This window comes from Delphinapterus leucas, chromosome 16, assembly GCF_059928025.1.
Source record: "Delphinapterus leucas isolate spDelLeu-1000000601 "Yukka" chromosome 16, BTC_Dleu_Yukka2, whole genome shotgun sequence".
Lineage (NCBI taxonomy): Eukaryota > Metazoa > Chordata > Mammalia > Artiodactyla > Monodontidae > Delphinapterus > Delphinapterus leucas.
Genome location: NC_143144.1, coordinates 70,482,060 through 70,496,421, shown reverse-complemented (window position 1 = coordinate 70,496,421; position 14,362 = coordinate 70,482,060). Strand labels below are relative to the sequence as shown.

At 44.7% G+C, this 14,362-nt stretch overlaps 1 long non-coding RNA gene across 1 annotated transcript in view; it reads right to left on the bottom strand.

Moving 5' to 3' along the window:
• Window positions 1-14,362, bottom strand: part of LOC149747320 (uncharacterized) — a 35,919-nt gene that overhangs the window by 20,734 nt on the left and 823 nt on the right. The gene's annotated exons all lie outside the window — the stretch shown is intronic.

Genomic DNA, 14,362 nt, shown 5'->3' with positions numbered 1-14,362 from the left:
ACATGGGGCGTGAGCACTGGGTGTTGGTCATCACAGCACTGATGACCTCAGATCTCCGTGAAATGCATCTATGCTGCAGATTATCACGCCCACCCCCCATCACCACATGACACGCAAACAGGCTGCCTTGTCCTCTTTGATAAATGTTGCTTTTATTAATTAACTCCGTGTGAGGGAAAAGCTAAAGAAAAGGGAAGGAGGGAGTAGGAGGGTGCCTGAGCTGTAAAAAATTCCTGAGTTATTTTCCAAATAATCTGGCTTGGCAAAAGAAAGTGGGAAAAATCCCTTCCTAAACTCGTATCCTGTTAATTTTCAAACTCATGTGTGTATTTCAATGAAAATTTAATCCATATGTTTCTGCTTCTTTTGTGCTTAACCTATCAAAAGCATTGTTTGCAAATAATTATTTGATGTCCAATAAACAGCCTTTTGTGTTGATTTCCCCATGCAACCACCTGGGTGATAATTCCCTGAAAGGCAAACGGCCCCAGTTGAGACTCAAAGGTCTCCTGCCCACAGGCCTGTGGACAGACCAGCAAACCTTACAACTCTCCCCTCCTGGCTAGAGATGATCAGCTGGCCTGGGGTGGCCATCCATGGACATACTGGCCACCTCTGAATGCAGCTTGACTTAAAAAGATGAGTTTCTCTCTCACCAAAAAAGAGAGCCAGTCTCTCTCTTTGGAATTTGGACAAAGTGAGACAGAATAAAGGTGCTTGTGAGCGGTGGATCCTACCATTGCATAGCCATGTAAATGCTGAACTGGGACCATTATGGGGTGTTTTAGTGTATTCCTCCAGAAGTATAGACCCTTGAGTTTATTGGGGAGGTGGTCTCAGAAAACACTGGTCAGGGAAAGGGAAAGAGAGAAGGAAAGGGGGCAACACAGTCAAGCACATTTCCACGGTGGGAAAATGGAGTTTCATCTTACTGGGGAACTCAGAGAGCCAGGGTAGAACGTGTGCCTCAGAGTTGTCTTGGCCAAGAGGGGAGGGAGCTGGGGGATTTATCCTCCAGCTCTTGTCGGTTATCGCTTGAGGACTGCTCCTGGAGCTGTAGGTTCCCTGGGACGTCTGATCTGCCCCATAACAGAGTCACAGGTGTTGGCAGTTAAAACATGGACTGTTGTTCTCCCAGAAGTGGTAAGTGTGGAGGGCACTTGTTCAGGTCAAACGGCAGCACTATATGGGCTTATATGCAAGCTGAAGTTATGATGATCAGATAGAGAGATAACAGAACAGAACAGATGCAGAGAGCAAACATCTGTTCTTGGTTCCTTTCCTACTTCAAACCTAATAGTTCAACTTTTCCTAGATTCCCACAAAGATGGTATTTTTCCAATTAGCTCTCCTATTTCCTTGAGCTGCTTTGAGCTGATTTCTATTTCTTATACAAGAAAGAAAGGACCTTCCTTTTCTGGCACCACCGGCAATGGCAGAGATACAGAATCTCAGAGAATATACCTTAGCTCTCCCCTCATTCCCCTACATCAGTTAAGACTTGTTTTGGTTGCAAGCAACAGAAACTAACACTGATGAACTCAACAACAAAAAAGTGAATCTACTAGAAAAATTTGAGGTACCCAGGGATGGAAAAGGAAGCCACAGAATCCAGCTAGGGACAGACAGTAACCAGGGGTAAGGTCTCTGTAGTAGGAACCTCCTGATCATCTCACCTGGGTATTGCCACTGTAAAGGAGGCGCCAGCCATTCCTTTCATCATTGCCATACAGTCAAGGGTCCAGTTAGCCAAACTTAGGTTATACAACCACTGCTTGACCACCCTGGGTAGTAAGAGGAAATGTCTACAGAGGACTCTGCAGAGTGAGTGAGAATTCTCAGAAGAAAATGTTACTAGGAAGGAGGAATGGATGCAGGGTAGCAGGGAAGTGCACACACACACACACACACACACTATACTTCTGGAAGCCTACCATTTAATGAGAGAATTAGATATTAAAACCCCATGTAAGAAATGCTACAGTGGAGGTGTAGACATACAAAAAACCCCAGGAGTCCAAAGAAAGGACTAGCTGGGGCCAAGGGGAAGGCAGAATGGTTTTATTGAGATCAATATTCAACAAACACTCAATGGGTAATTATTATATATGCCAGATGTCATGCCCACCATGATATTTACTTATTTATTTATTTATTAACATCTTTATTGGAGTATAATTGCTTTACAATGGTGTGTTAGTTTCTGCTGTGTAACAAAGAGAATCAGCTATACCTATACATATACCCCCATATCTCCTCCCTCTTGCGTCTCCCCCCATGATATTTAAGTGGAACCTAGAAAGATGAGAAAGAGTGCTTAAGTGGAATCTAAGTGTGAAAGGGGGCATTAGAAGAACATGTGTAAAATCATGGAGGTGGGAAACAGCAAAGACACAGAGCACACGATGCGGGAGAGATCTATGGAGGAAAGAGTGGGGAAGGAGGCATGGTCCCAGGCTAGGACATCACAGCGGGCTTTCTGTGCCAAATTCATGAGACTGGATATATCCAGAGTCAGTGGTTAGTCATGAAGGACATCTAGTGTGTCATGGGACTGAGCTCTAGAGACAGCCCTGTGGTGGACTGTGGTGGCTGGACCTTGAGGACATTGTGGGAGGGGCTGTACACCTGCAGCTAGAAGTTCAGTTCGATGCCTAGTGCGCTGTGCCAGGAGGTGTGTGTTGAGCGCTGATTTGGCTCATGACTTAGAGAGGGAGAGATGACGGTCATGAGAGATACTTGGAGGGTAGAATTTTCAGGAGTTGGTTATCAGCTTTGGGAAGCAGAGAGAGAGAAGAGATAGTATTAATGGAGAAAACGCATAGGGTGACACATAGGGTGGAATTCGGCAGGAACTGCAAGGCTTTTCCTGGCCTCCCATTGTGGAAGTGGAAGGTCTAGTCCACTCTTTCTTCCAGAAATGCAGTGGTCATCCACAGAGCTCCAGTTGGGCAGCCAGAGTGCTGGATCCGACAGGACTGACTGTGAAAATGTCCATCTTCTCTATGCCCTGCTTTCCATTCAGGACCTTCCCAACGCTAATGCCGATCTGGTGTATCAGCTTTAGCTCCCAGCACTGTCCTGTACATATATTGTGCTCCAAACTAGACTCATTGCTTCTCGACCTCCAGGCCTTTATTCAGGCCATTCCAACTATCGAGAAAGTCTTCCATATCCTCCAACTTCCAATACCATCTCCCTCTTCCATGAAGCCAGCCAGACAGCCCCCAGTAAATAAAAGGCAACCAGGACACCCAATCTTAGCTCCTCTTCTGAGTAGGCTGGGAAGTATGGTGAAACAGGAAAAGCTCTCCTCTCCCCAGGCAGTCTCCTGTTTCCACAGGTATAGGAAGTAGGACACTGGAGACCCAGTAGGCAGTACTGGCTGGGAAAGCTTCTATTCAAATACCAGGAGAGAGGGTCTGATCCCCCTTCTGCCTGGGCAGCTAGAGGAAGGAACCCATACTCTCAGCTTCCATATGGGAAGTGAGCACCCTGACTTACATCTTTGCCAAGATTTCACAAAATGGCACATGGGGGAAGGAGGTAATTCCCTATAAGAAACTCAAGGTGCTGTAGGCAACCAGGAAAGAAATGTCTCATGCACTGGGGAATGGGCTAGAGGTTAGTTTTGACCAGAAGACACCAAGGGGCCAGTGACCACCAGTGTCCATGTCTCACCGTGAAGCCATGCATGATGGCTGCATTGCAGAGACTCTGAGGCCCCCTTCTGGGCTGGAGTGGAGCCTGGGAGTGAGATTTTTCTTGTCTGTTTCCAGCCTTGCTGCAGGGAGTAAACTTGATCGGCTTACACTGATTGGGACCTTTCCTCGGGAGATCACACAGATGCCTTGCTCTTTTCCACCACAGGATATTCAGAGTAAGAGGGAAGTAGAATTGAAGATAGGGGCTAAGGTCACAGAGTCAAGAGTCCTAATTTTGTCTTCCACCATCTAGTTCTATGGCTTAAGGCAGATCTCGGTTTCTTCCTGTGTAAAATAGGTGTGACAAATCACTCACCCGATTTACCAGGATAGAAGTGTCACAGTCGTAAGTGTGGTTGAAAAAACATCATACCAATAGATCTGGCTATCACCGTTAGAGGCACCTCATCGGCAATTTTCCAAATTTGTATGTGATTATAACTAACCTCTCACCGCAACTCTCTTGCAAAAAAACATGTGTGTGTATGTATGTATATATACATGCACACACACACGCATTATGTGCATACACACACATGTACATATCCCAGAGGCTTTTGTATAACCACTGATGTTCTTGGGTTTCAACTGAAAAGTATCCAGCCCCCCAAATATCTCCCCGGGGGAACGGTCTACTGAGGAGAAAGGCTGAGAGTTTTATCAGTCTTCCTGTAGCAACCTAAATTTCTTTGGGCCTCTCCCAAGTCAAGTAAAACAGTCAGAGTAAACTGCAGGCTCAGCATTTCAGTTTCTACGAGGACAGGTGCCAACATGATATGGATCACGAACCCAGCAGAGTTTTCAAACCAATAATGCAAATGAAAATAAAGTAAGTTTGGGCAAGCAGCCTGCTATGTTAATACTATGTTCAATGTTATGAGCTACCTTTCCCTAAAAATTATTGCCCCTAAAGGTACTTGCTGGAAAACCAAAAATTGCTCTCCTAACTTGGAGATTTTATCCTTAAGCTTGAAATCTACCAGATGCCAACATTTTCAGTGGGGTTTCTTCCAACTTTCTTTTGAATGTTCATTGCAGTCCTTGTTTTTATCTCACTGGTCCCTCCATATTTCCACAATTTCTATTCTACTTTCCTGGCATAGTTTTGAATGTCCTGGGTAGAAACAGTTTTCTCTGTCAGTGGTTTCTAAACATGTTGGAACTCTTTCCAAATAGTAAAACCTCATCTCGCTCCCAACTGCAGTGTGCCTTTCCGGTTGCAGCAGTTATAAAGCAGGTTTAGTGAAGGGAAGAAGGCAAAGATAAATAATTAGGTCCTAAATGCATTTAATTTAAAAATAAACCTAAGAGGAAAGTTCTCTAGGCCTGAAAAATGATTCATCTTATGTTGTAAAAGATGAGGGGATGCCATGAGCAGTTGTGAGTCCCCTGCCCTCTGAGCTGCCTCAGCCCTTGCTTAGATGGAGATCGCTATCTAATCATCGTTCTCACCTAAGTGGGGTGGGGCTGGGGCCATGAATCCAGGGCCTCAGAGACCCTGGGCAAGATGTGTGCTCTTCAGACCACAGTCAGAATAAAGGAGCTTCCTAAGCTCTTAGGCAAAATGGAAGGGAACCTAAGATGAGTGGGCTCTATATGACTGGTCTTATGAGCGTAGCATCAGGGGAGCCTAAGGGCTTCGCATCCTCACAATGTATGGGGGTGGCTTGCCAATATCCCACTGAGGCAAAAGATTGTGCCAAGCCCATCAGAAGTCTACAAAATCAACCACAGCCATTGTGGTCCATGCAACGCAGTATGGTACAGAGTTTTGTGATAACTACCTTTTCTGGAATTACTCTACCCTCATCCCTTACTAACTATATAAGCTTTGGCAAGTTTCTTCAGCTTTACAATGGGTTGATAATAGCACCTACCTCATATGGTTGTCTGAGGACTAAAGGATACATGAGAAATGCTTAGAACAATGCCTGACACTGAGTAATTGTTCCACAAAGATCAGTGACTCCCATTTGCTCTGAGGCAGTATACAAATTGCAAAAGTTTATTCCTGAGAGAACATCAAAACAGACAATATCCTATCTTCTAATGAGGCCCGCCAGCCCTGCATCTCATTTATCTGTTCTCCTTACTCTCCCCCATATACCATTGTTATTCTATGGCTTTTAATGGTTGTGTGGGGAAAAAAAGTCAAATCAGCTTTTCCTGAGGTTAATTCATCTAAAGAGTTCAACTGGCTGATCGTGAGTGACAATAGCCCATGGATATGTTAAATATAAACGAAGAGGAGTTGCTTCCCCACTCAACATCCATCACCGAATGTGGTCCAATATGTGCCCAACACTTGCCAGCTATTCCCTCATTTCATCCTTTAAAATTTTACAGGCTAAGTGTTATTATTCTTTCTAGCAGGAGGAGAGGAGGAAAGAAAAGGATGAATATACACACATCATTTCCTTGTTCGGGGGCTGTTTTAGGCAACCTCTAAGATGGCCTCCATCAATCCCAGACTCCTGGTATTTGTGCCCTTGTATAACCCCCTCTCCCTGAATGTCGACTGGATTTACTGACTTATCTCTAACTAATACAATATAGCAGAAGTGATTAGATGCCACCTCCAAGATTAGGTTATAAAAAGACTACGGCTTCTGTCTTGCACGCCCTCTCTCACACTTTCACACTTGCTAGCTCTAAGAGAAGCCAGCTTCCAGGCTGTAAAGTACCCGATGGAGAGGTCTGCATGGTAAAAACAAAACAAAAATATGGTCCTCTATAGCCAGCAAGGAACTGAGATCCTAAGTCCAACAGCCCGTGAGAAACTGAATCCGATCAACAACCACATGAATGAGCTTTAGAAGCAGATCCTCCCCAGTCAGACCTTCAGATAAGAGCACAGCCCTGGCTGGCAGCTTGGCTCCAACTTTATGAGAGACCATAAAGTCTCTCATAATTCAGAGGCACCTAGCTAAGCTGCAGAAATTGAGAGCTAATAAATATTTGCTGTTTAAAGTTGCTGAATTTTGAGGTAATTTGTTACACAGCACTAGATAACTAATACAGGGGTCTTTGTATATAGAGCTCACACTCTGAATCTGTGCTTCTGGTCAGTAGCTTATGTTTTTTACAAGGATTGCTAAAGTTTAAAAGAGAGTTTAGAACCCTTCTCACGACAGTCACAATTTCTTAGGATTCTGAGCCTCACCATATTCTCTCTCTGCCTTTTTTTTTCACCCTTCTCTTATGTCTCAATTGGTTGGAAGTAGGAAAAGATGATGCAGAGTCTGGCTTAACCTTGAGGGATATACACTTGTCTTGAGTTGACCTCCATTCGGAACACTAGCTGGCCAGCCAGCCTATTTCCACTTGCATGTACTCTGGCCACACAGACACAGCTGTTAAAAGCACCAACCAGTATCACCACCTGAAATTAACCATGACTCTAGGGCAGACCTGGGAAGGCAGGTCATGGCCAGGCTTTGGCCATGGTTTTAGTGTTCACCATCATTTCACTCAATGGTACTGAGGTTCCACAGACTACTTGGTGCTAATGCAAGCATTTGGCCACACTGAACCTTTTTTTTTAAAAATAAATTTATTGATTTATTTTATTTTTGGCTGCCTTGGGTCTTCATTGCTGCACGTGGGCTTTCTCTAGTTGCGGCAAGCGGGGGCTACTCTTCGTTGCAGTGCACAGGCTTCTCGTTGCAGTGGCTTCTCTTGTTGTGGAGCACAGGCTCTAGGAGCACAGGCTTCAGGAGTTATGGCTCATGGGCTTAGTTGCTCTGCAGCATGTGGGATCTTCCCGGACCAGGGCTCGAACCCATGTCCCTTGCATTGGTAGGCGGATTCTTAACCACTGCGCCACCAGGGAAGCCCCATACTGAACATTTTAATTCTGCAATACTCTCTCAGGCGGAGTGATGTAATACTGTTTTCTCAGTCCGTAATACTCTTTCCTTTACTTCTTCACACTACTTAATGCTCGTTCTTTATCTTTCATCTTGGGCACCACTTCCTCTGTGACGTGCTTCCTGACCACTTAGCCCAAGTCTGAATTGCGTACCATATTCTCCAACAATGCCCTGTACTTCCCCGGTCACAGCACTTCTCACATTGTCTTATCTGGTGATGGATCCTTTTCCCTCACTAAACTTAAGCTGAAACCAAGGTATCTTGTTTCTTTGAATCACTGTTGCATCCTCAATGCCTAGCACTGTCTCTAGCACCTAATAATTAAATAATAAATATTTGTTGAATGAACGAATGCTTTGGAGTCTTCAGGCCAAAAATTTGCTTCCAAAACTTATCCACGCTTCTTAACATCAAAACCTCAGAGAGCAACAACCTGGGTAAAGAATGTAGGCAATAAAAAGCAGTTGAAATGCCAAAGAACATACAAATTCCAAGCAAAGTGGAAGAATGAGACAGCCGTCTAGATAACAGAAGCCATCAGACACAGTTTGGCTACAACTCACTGGTAAATTCAGGTGAGAGTGCTCAGCCGGCCTAAATTATCTGGATAATTCTTCATTTTGCTTTGGCCCATAAATTCTTTTATCTCCTTTACAGTTGGGTAGTTGGCAAAGCCTGTCACTCCCACCAGAGAATGTGGGTGGGTTCCAAGGCACTGACCTCCCTTTTATCCAGTTTCATCCTTTTTATTTCCATTTCATTTCTTCTGCTTCCAGTTGGTTCCCTGGGTTAAGGGCTTCAGAACTGTTTAAAAGTGACTTTCTGTTTTGACCTATCTTGCAGTTGAACCTTAGTGAGCTTCAGTGTTTGGTGTTTGCTTTGTATATTATTCTGGCTTGTAGAATGTTGATGTCAAACTTTTAAAATATGATGGGAGGAAAGACTTTAAAATATTTTCAGAAAAATCCTTATTGATGTCTTAAATCTTCTTGTCTTTTGCAATTAATCCTAAACCACATGACTGTACAGAATAGCTACCAGAAAGACTGCCATGCCCCGGTCTCTCTCTACAGACAGAAATCGTTTTGAACAAAAATCAGGCAATTTAAATGACTGATTGATTCGATTAGTAAGTTATAATAAGTGGACACCACCTATATCAATCAGCTTTTGCTGCATCACAAACCACTCCAAAATTTAGTGGTTTAAAACAACAACCTTTTATTTAGCTCCAATTCTTTGGATTGGCTGGGTGGTCTTCTGCTCTGAGCTGGCTTAGTTGATCTCTGTGGCTGGTCACTCCCCTGCATCTGGAGTTAGCTGATAGGAGGACTGGTAGCTGGATGATCTAGAATTGCTTCTCTTACATGTATGGGAGATGACAGACTGTCTGCTGGTCACCTTGGTTGCCCATGTGGCGTCTCATCCTCCACCAGGCTAGTTCAGGCTCATTTGCATAGCAGGTTCAGGGATCCAAGCCCAGCAAAAGAGAGAAGTCTCCAATAGACAAGCAATTTTCAAGTCTTTGCCTGTTTCGCATTTGCTAATCCTCCAAGTCACATGGCTAACCAAGATTCGAGAGGTGGAGCAATAGACTCTACCTCTTTTTTTTTTTTTTTTTTTTTTTTTTTTGTGGTACGCGGGCCTCTCACCATTGTGGCCTCTCCCGTTGCGGAGCACAGGCCCCGGACGCGCAGGCTCAGTGGCCATGGCTCACGGGCCCAGCCGCTCCGCAGCATGTGGGATCTTCCCGGACCGGGGCACGAACCCGTGTCCCGTGCGTCGGCAGGCGGACTCTCAACCACTGCACCACCAGGGAAGCCCCTAGACTCTACCTCTTAATGGGATATCATAAGGAAGTGGATGTAGAAGGGGAAATGGCCATTTTGACAATCTATCATAATATCATTTCCATACAACTTACCTTGTTTGGTCCTCATGGCAGCCCACCGAAGGAGCATTGATTTCCATTTTATGAATGAAGCCACTGAGGCACAGATGGGTGACGTCACACACTCATGGTTATACCACTAACAAGTGGTAGAGCTGGGATTTGGGCTTGGTTCTGCCTTGCTCTGAAGCCTGCCTTTCTAATCATTCTACTTTGTGCCTAACCCAAGTACTGGCTGGTTGCTCACAGGTTGTTACTCTGAATTCAGGGCTATTTTGTCCCCCATGCATGTAGGCAGTAGCTTCAGTCTGTGTTTATCAAATATTTTCAAAATATTTTGCAGAGATTATTTTTTTTTCACCAGTTCAATAAAACCTCAAGCCCCAGATGTGGTTAAGTCAAGCTCTCTTCTCCTGAACTTTCAAGGCCTGAGGCACTTTATGGTAATGCAACCTCAACTCCTCCAACTCTGCAGTGACATGCTTTCCTGCTCATAAACAGAAAGTATCTTCTTTTTTGAAGCCATGAAATTCTGCTGCAGGTTCCACCCTTGGAAGAGACAAGACTCAGAACCTCCAGCCTCATTCCTAGCCCCGGCTTTCCTTTCAAGACCAAGGTGGGGCTGCGGTCACATCCAGGGATGTGGCCTCCTTGTATAGATAAGAAGGGGTCATGAGAGCCCTTCAAGTTTCAGACAAACGATGACCCACACAAAAATGAAACCAGGGCCACAGCAAGCAGTGCCTCTGAGTGGTCTCTGCCCGGTTTTTGCAAAGGTACATTTTCTCCTTTCTGCTTCTTATTCTTCCTCCCACGGTCTCCCTTCCTCAGGGCCCCCCCTTGGCTGCTGTCCCTGCCCCCCTTCTTCATTGGAGTTCCCCTGCCCCTCAAGTCTTCCACTGCCATTTCATAGAATCCAAACATCCTTTCCTCTCCATCCCATGCCTTCCTTTAGCTGTGAATGCCATTTAGGAGAAGAAATGGGCCCCAAAGATACCTTGGGCTGCAACTGGAAAAGATGGAGGACCCAGGAGGTGAATTCAATGCACTTGATGAATCTGGTCACCGTTTATTTTGAGGGAATAGAAACGCATTATTTTGTACTTACATATATTCTAAGCCTACTCTGAAGTTTCCCATTGAGTAGGAATGAATTTATCTTCATTTGACAATTTTATGACCCAAATCAGCCAGCTCTGTCCACTTATCTGATTTAAAATGCAACGGAAAGACTGGACTGCTTTGACAGAAATCCAAGCATGGCCAACAGTGCTTCCCATCAACATAGATTTTTCATAATATGCGAGTTTCCCAGTGTGGCTATCAGGGCCTCCTGGTTAAGCTTACCTCTTGAATGATCATTATTCAGCAAGAGAAAATGATTCCGTAATGAAAACAAGTGCTTGATGTTTTTTTTTCTTTTTAGATTTATTAAAGCGCCTCAGAGGCTGTTTTTATAAAACCCAGCCCTTAGAGTGGCTGACCTTAAAAATGTGTTTATCTAAGCTATATTCCCCAAAACGTTGACCAACATGATAAATAATTTATTTAATATTTCCTTAAATATTATTTTATTTGGTTTAAACCCAAAGTAGAAACTTCTTCTCCCCAAAAGGAACACTGTCTCATTTTTTTTGTATACAGTGGAAACTTTTGGGGACAAATAAAAGAAATATAATCTTTTTTCACAATTTTTGGTTTACAAGGTGACTGCTGGTTAATCCAGGGGCTGTGGAATACTTGTTGTGACATTTAGGTGTTAAATTAGAACTTTGGTTCATGGGTATATGCTTATTTCAAGCATTTACTAAGACTGGTAGGAAAATAAGTATCCACAAATAAATACAGCAAATAGGGCACAAAGAAATAATCGATAGAAAAATGCCCCCCACCCAAGCCACGAGCAACACAAGGGCTGTGTTCATGTTGACAAAAGCTTTTTTTTCCCCAGAGATTTTAGTAAATCCACAGCTTAGTTATATTGGAACCAGCCTTCAGGAGAACTTGCTAAATGTTCCCACTTCCTCTGCAGAACTGTTCCTCAATCCATAGGACTAGTAATCCCAGAATTCCTACCCCTGGGCCACAGAGGCAGGCCCTGACGTAGGCTAGACAACCAGATTCCACTCTCTGGGACTCAAGTTGGTCATGTCACACGTGGGCCCAACCTCAACCAATTCTAATTCTTGGGAATTTTTCAATAAGAAACAGGAGGAGAAAGGGCCTGGCCCTTGGAGTCATAGAACTAGAAGCAAATGAAAGGCTGCCCAGGAAGCAGCCTGACTACAGAAGAGGAAAAGAAGGCCACTTGGAGAAGCAGATCTGAGCCATGGAGACAGTGATTTCTGACAATGCTGCATAAGCTCCTGGATCTAACCAGGCCTGACCATAAATCCCCCCTCTTGCTTTAAGCTGTCTGGAGTCAGTGTGGGCACGTCACCTCTAATAACCCAAAGAGTCCTGACTAATCCAGTGAGTCAAGGATGAGACACAGTGGCCCTCAGGGGATATTTGTTTGTTTCTCCCTAGCTTTCTGTTGGTAGCTTAGATTTATGCCTATCCTTAAATCCTAGCTTCAGAGCTGCATATAATTCTGTTCGCCCTTTTTTTTTTTTTCTTTTCTTTCTTCTTTCTTGCATCCCTATATGAACAGGAAGTCAGGATGCCCAGTTAGATTCTTGCAGGGGAGAGTGTGATGAATTATCCCCACAAGCCAGTCCCTAAAAGCCTTTTTGCGGATTTCAGAAGGTATCTTTGGATTAACAGTAAATGCGGGTATTTGCTCACCCATCGGGGAATTCTTACACTTTAAATTCAGTTATGAAACTAGTCTGTGAAGGCTCCTTTTGGGTCCAGCTGGAGACCTTGGCACCTTAAAACTGTCACCCTTTGAACGATGACCATATGCCATACATTGGGTGGCGTGCCTTACATATATAGCTTCCCACAGTCCTGTGCGGTAGATACCAGTACTGTCCCATTTCACAGATAAGGAAGACACTCCAAATGGTTCCGAAATCTGCTCAAGTTCACTCAGTTAGTGAGTTGTAGAGGCTGCATGAAATTCCAGGTCTAGAGCTTGCCATGCCCCCTAAACCCTGGCCACTCTTCTGAGAAAGTGAAAAGCAGAGGGGCAGCCACGGAAGATAGCAGCTCTGCCCCACAAGGTTCAGGAGGGGCTATTGAGAAGAGTCACTAGTAAGCAAAGAACATTGGAGATGGAGTTAGACTTTTCCAGGCTGACATTCTAGCTCTGCCGCTTTCTTCCTACTTTTGTACACATCTTTTTATCCCTCTAAGCCTCAGTTTCCACAGTTATAAAGCAGGCTAATAATACTGTAGTGCATAGTCTCCAACTACAGTCCTCCCATCTGTGCAGGTGCATGCCCTCCTTGGATCAAGAAGAGAAGTCTTTATTCCTGTCTTACCCCTAGGTTCTTCAGGACATTTTTTTTTCTTATATTCCATATATATGTGATAGCATACGGTATTTGTCTCTCTCTTTCTGACTTACTTCACTCTGTATGACAGACTCTAGGTCTATCCACCTAAAGACACAGTCCTACTAGAGAATGGACTTGAGGATATGGGGAGGGGGAAGGGTAAGCTGTGACAAAGCGAGAGAGAGGCATGGACATATATACACTACCAAACGTAAGGTAGATAGCTAGTGGGAAGCAGCCGCATAGCACAGGGAGATCAGCTCGGTGCTTTGTGACCACCTGGAGGGGTGGGATAGGGACGGTGGGAGGGAGGGAGACGCAAGAGATATGGGAACATATGTATACATATAACTGATTCATTTTGTTGTAAAGCAGAAACTAACACACCATTGTAAAGCAATTATACTCCAATAAAGATGTGAAAAAAAAAGAAGAGAAGTCTATTTCCTTCTCCTCGAAGACAGGCTGGTCTCAGCATTTGTTTGGGCCAATAGAACTGAAGGAAGTGATGGCCTGGGGCTTCTGAGCCCAGGCCCCAGGCTGTAAGGAAGTCCAGGCTAGCCTGGCAACTGACTAGGGACCCTGGAGGACAAGGGTCCATCTCGAATGATCAAGCCATGACCAAACTCCCAGAGAAATGCAGCCTCATCAAACTCTAAGCGAGACCAGCAGAAGAACTGGCCCAGCTGAACCCCAACCAAGGCACAGAACTGTGAGAAATAATAAATATTATCATTTTAAGCCATTACGTTCTGAGACGATTTGTTATGAAGCAACAGATAACTAGCAAACTTACCTCACTGGGTGGTTTGGGAGGATTGAACAGGCTAATGTGTTTGAAAGCAAGAACACCTAGGACAGTGCTTGGCATTCAGGCACTCAGAAAATGTTGGCTGGGCAAGTACTTTGTGCCCACTGTTCAGGGCAACTGGGAGACAAATACTGAGGAGAAAATGTCCCGCCTTCCTGGAGCTTACATTGTAGGAGGAGGAACAATGAACATGCACAAATGAGTGCTGTTCGGTCAAATACTGACTCCCGCTGCAAAGAGCTGCTCCCTAGCAGCTCCGCGTTCTGCGTGTTTGCTACTGTTTATCCTTGGCTTGTGTGCCCTCTGCCCCTGCCTTCAGACATGACAAGACATGGCAGCAAGGTGGAAAGTATAGCCTGAGATAGAAGACCTGTTTTGGACGATGTCGTTGGAGTGGACCCCGCTGCCTGGGAGATCTGAGCAGACCTCTGAATGATACGAGGAAGTCAGCCTCCCCCAGTACACCCACGATTCCTAGAGCTTGCCCCATTCCCATAGCATGTTTTAATTATTTTGTTTTCATCTGTCTATCCTCACTGTCTGAGAGCTCTGGGGGGCAGATGGAGGTGTTTCTCATTCAGATTCTCTGTGCCTTGGGCGCTGGTTGACACCGAGCAGGTGCTCACGGTACATTCATTGA